A 5,000-nucleotide genomic window follows, 5' to 3' on the forward strand; every position below is an offset into this window, starting at 1 on the left:
TCTATGACTCTCGATATGAATACACGCAAAAACTGTGAAAAGCAGCCAAAAGTATATATGACTATAACACATGATACGCAAAAATGAGGATGAAAAGTGCAGCTCCTCGCGTATAATAAACAAATAATAAATATATTGGCCGTACACAACAAAAATGCGTATAAACGAGCCACGATAGATGATTGAGAGAGAAAGGGAGAGAAATATTTGGAGGTAGTAGCAAACAAACGAAAGAAAAAACAGATACCAAAAATGTTAAATGACAATTCGTCGTTACGGCAGTCGTGATGCGGAGAGATATTACGGTTACGTGTAGGAGGTCGCTTTGGTTCTCATCGTCGATACTCCCGTCCGTATTTCGTATCCGCCGACGCGTTTCGTACGAACAAGCGCTAACGTTAAATAAAGTTTAAAAAATGAGAGAGCAACGCCGTTTCATGTCGAACGCTGTAAATAGAAAGAACGAAAGTTTACCGACGAAAGAAAATCGAGAGTTTCCTCTCTATCTTCTCGGCTCTTCTTTCCGTAGCGTATAAGAAAGGTTTCGACTCTCCCGGGACGTCGTTTACTTCTTATTAACGGGTACCGCACGATCCTTCGATAAATACAAAAAGTCGTCGTAACAAGAATGTTCAACTTGAACACGAAGGAAAATCCCGAACATTCTCATATAAAAATATATCTATACATAAATGAATCTGTCGCGAATTTTACCGGCAGAAGGTTCGTTATGTAAAAAATGGATCGTATGCATGGTGTACCCGTTCGTTGCGACGTCTGAGTTAAAAGGAGGAGAGAATCGAAATTGTTAAATAGATACGCGCCAGGAAAGCGGAGAGATTTCGGAGAAGTAAGGAAGAGGTGAAGGTTATAAGAATCTCGAAATATTCTTATCGGACTTTCCTTTCTATAATTTTTATTCTTGATTCGTGTTGCGTACTCTCTCGACCCCGTGTGAAAACACGAGAGAGAATATAAAGAAATATTTTGGGACGTTTGGTAACGAAATGCATGGGTTTGCGAAAAAAAATTGTTAAATTTCTTGTTTTTTTTTTTTCGCCCGCTTCGTGAGAGACTCTCATTTTATTTTCTTTCTCTCTATAAATTTTGTCTTTGGACCAAAGGGAACACCCCCTTTTAGCCTCTCTCTATTTCGTGTTAAACGAGAAACGAAATTTAGAGTGTGACACGGAGGCTTTCACGCGGGGGGTGTCCGGGTAACCGATGGAAATCGAACCACGAAACCGCTTCGACGAACGAAGTCGCAACTTCACGAGAGTCCGCCTGCTTACGACGGACGATATGGTAACGTATCGCTTTACGGACCGGCTGAGAAGCGAAAACGATAGCGTAGTCTCCTTCGTTGGTAGACCGATCTGACGCCGGCCATGGAGTGTCCGTATTGAATCTCGCGATACCGCCAAGACGTCCAATATATGTAAGCAGCGAGCAGGAGACTCTGTGTTACGCGCGACAGCGCGTTTCGTATTTTCCACGGTTTTTGAATGACTTTACCACCCGGAACGGACTGAAAACTCGCCGCACGAAGAGAAATGCGTCACAGAGCGTTGTTTCATCGGCGGTTCTGTAGTTTTATACGGTCCTTTACCCGTCCATGGACGTTATCGTGTCGTCTTAATCATCAATCAGCTCGGGTAAATCTGTGAACAGAGCTATGACGGGACGACGTCCGAATACCGATACTCGATCTTGCGCTTGGATTGGAGTTAGTATTCTATGGACAATCGAACGAATTTATAAACCAGGTTAAATAAATCACGTACATACTGGTTTTCAGACGCTGAGTTGTTAAATATGAACAAAAATTTTTATACGATTACCCTGAACGGTGGATCACTTGGCTCGTGGGTCGATGAAGAACGCAGCTAATTGCGCGTCAACGTGTGAACTGCAGGACACATGAACATCGACATTTCGAACGCACATTGCGGTCCACGGATACAATTCCTGGACCACGCCTGGCTGAGGGTCGTTTATATAACTAAAGACTGCTTGCGTTTGCCTTTAGCAGCAAAAGGTTTTCTCTTCATTGTTAAATTTTTTTCGGTACCGCTCGTCGTTCGACTAGATAAAACGAAACTGTTAAACGCCGAAAAGTCGAACGTTTCGGAGCGGGATCCGATGGTCGAACGCGAGAGAGAGAACAACTTGCGAAATTGGCGAAAACGTACGAGCGATGGTTGGACATTTCGTCGGCGTTTGACGCGGAGAATGTTAAATGGAACGTTCGTGTCTCGCCCTCTCTTTGCTAGTGTTCATTTTTTTCACAGGCGACAGAAGAACATTTTCGTATATCTCGCAATTCTTAGTTTTTAGGATCTTCTCGGCGGAATGCGCTTATCTCGGCTTGCGTGAGTCGTGGTTTCTAGTTAAACCCCTAAAAGAGACCATATACGACCGCCCGTGAAAGAGCGCTCCCGAGTCGAAAACACCTAACTACAGAAGGATATTTAGACGAGAGAGAAAATGATTCTTCGCCCTGCGAGAGAATTGTTAGACACCAATTGAAGGAAGCAAGCCGAGAGTAGAGCGTGTTTACGGCGTTTCTCCGCGCTCCCGACGTTGTCTGAAATGATTGTCGAATTTTTTTTTCGACGGTGCGAAAGTTTATACAACGAGGGGAAAAGTTAAAAATAAACGTGCGACGGAAGCTCTTTCACGGTTAAATTATTACGAGATCGTAGCTTCGCCACGTTTTTTTTAACATTTACAAGCGCAGATCGCTTCGTTGTCGTTGATTAGAAGCGGAAGACCGCGCGATCCCAATACGGGTTCCGGTCGTCCAGTCCTCGAAGTGCATAATTGTGCCGGACGGACGTTGAAAAACCCGGACCGATCGAACGATAAACGCTTATTTGGTGATCGTCTTGCGAGAGTCTCCCTTCATTGTTGTTCGTGTGTTAAATTTCTTTTATCGAACAACGGTCGAACGCAAATGAACAATGACATTTACACCGAAGATCGATCTCGAAACGCTTTTGTTCCTCCTTTTGTGCGCTCGTGGTTTCATCGAACGATATATACACGACGAAGGTGTACCACGCACGTTAAAAATGGGATTTCTTTTTTCCTTTAACCCTTTATTCTCTGGACCATGATAAGTCACCGATGGTTTACATGGCTGTCTCTGGCATTCTCGCCCTTTTCTTGGGATTTTGCGTCGGAACGCGACAGCAAAAGAAAAAACGTATCGGACGATGCGTCTTTACGGTTTATCGACCGTCGAGTGTATATTCGAACGTAAATATGTTGTAACGGTATATGTATCCTTTAGGGGACAAAAGAAACATGAAACGATCGTGTGCGAGAGCGCGCCGAGGGTAAGAAGAAAAGGTGTCCGACCTTTATCTCCTCGTTGTCGTAGTCTCTCCTCGTCGTTTGTTTTAACGCGCCCTGGATAGATAAAAAGATATATCCGATTATAATATATACATATATACTCCGACGCGAGTCGAGAACAACCGGACGTCGTCGTCGTCGTTTTTTTTTTTTGTCGTTGTCCCGCCTGCCCGAATATGCGGCGTTTTAAGTGCCTTTTTTCTTTTGTCGAACAAAAGAGAGAGGAGACACCGAGCTTTCATTTTGGCTCGTACGTACCTTCGAGTAGTCGACGATATTGTGTTGATCCGAAAAGAGAAAAATAGTTGGTTATCGAACGATACAAGGAAAAAATCGAACGACATAATCCCTGTGCGTCGTTGGTATTAATATACCTTTCGTATTACGTGTCGAAACCCCGAAAAGAGCGTACAGTTTGTGGTATAACTTTGAAAAGAAATAATAAAATTTCGACGACCTCAGAGCAGGCGAGATTACCCGCTGAATTTAAGCATATTAATAAGCGGAGGAAAAGAAACTAACAAGGATTTCCTTAGTAGCGGCGAGCGAACAGGAATGAGCCCAGCACTGAATCCCGCGGTTAACGCCGCTGGGAAATGTAGTGTTCAGGAGGATCCGTTTATCCCGAGACATCGAATCGCGTCCAAGTCCATCTTGAATGGGGCCACTTACCCATAGAGGGTGCCAGGCCCGTAGCGACCGGTACGCGTCTCGGGTGGATCTCTCCTTAGAGTCGGGTTGCTTGAGAGTGCAGCCCTAAGTGGGTGGTAAACTCCATCTAAGGCTAAATATGACCACGAGACCGATAGCGAACAAGTACCGTGAGGGAAAGTTGAAAAGAACTTTGAAGAGAGAGTTCAAGAGTACGTGAAACCGTTCAGGGGTAAACCCGAGAAACCCAAAAGATCGAATGGGGAGATTCATCGTCAACGAAGCTGGCTCCCGTGTTGGTGCGATAGTGCCCCGGATGGTCCCGTTACGGCGGGTTTCCCATCGGCGTGGGCACACCACCCGCGGCGAATGTTCCGGCTATGTAGTCGTGCACTTCTCCCCTAGTAGAACGTCGCGACCCGTTGCGTGTCGGTCTAAGGCCCGAGGCGAAGACTGTCCGTCGCTTTTAGCGTACGATGACAGCCCCTTGGATGCCCGGCCGACTGCGCGACGGTACTCAGACGGTATCGGGCCGCAAAATTCTCGAACGCACTGCGTCCAGGACCGCCGCAAGCTCGTTCCAGTCTAGATACCGGATGTACGGACTTAGCGCCGTAACCGGGCCTGGCGGGCTGTTGGCAGGCGGAGTCCTTGGACTGGCCAAACTTTGAATTACCGGTCGGCGACGCTATTGCTTTGGGTACTCTCGGGACCCGTCTTGAAACACGGACCAAGGAGTCTAACATGTACGCGAGTCATTGGGATTTGATAAACCTAAAGGCGAAATGAAAGTGAAAGTCGTCCGTGAAGTCGACTAAGGGAGGATGGGCCTCGTTACGATTAGGCCTCGCACTCCCGGGGCGTCTCGTTCTCATTGCGAGAAGAGGCGCACCTAGAGCGTACACGTTGGGACCCGAAAGATGGTGAACTATGCCTGGTCAGGACGAAGTCAGGGGAAACCCTGATGGAGGTCCGTAGCGATTCTGACG

At 46.4% G+C, this 5,000-nt stretch overlaps 1 non-coding gene and 1 pseudogene across 1 annotated transcript; both read left to right on the plus strand.

Annotated features, from left to right (window-relative positions):
* Positions 1-1,838: 1,838 nt before the first annotated feature.
* On the plus strand, positions 1,839-1,993 carry LOC143266482 (5.8S ribosomal RNA). The gene has a single exon (XR_013041451.1). It is a non-coding gene; the product is annotated as a 5.8S ribosomal RNA (ribosomal RNA).
* A 1,820-nt stretch (positions 1,994-3,813) lies between these two features.
* LOC143266480 (large subunit ribosomal RNA) overlaps positions 3,814-5,000 on the plus strand; it is a 5,320-nt pseudogene continuing 4,133 nt past the window's right edge.

The sequence above is a fragment of the Megachile rotundata genome, unplaced genomic scaffold, assembly GCF_050947335.1.
Source record: "Megachile rotundata isolate GNS110a unplaced genomic scaffold, iyMegRotu1 scaffold0908, whole genome shotgun sequence".
Classification (NCBI taxonomy): Eukaryota; Metazoa; Arthropoda; class Insecta; order Hymenoptera; family Megachilidae; genus Megachile; species Megachile rotundata.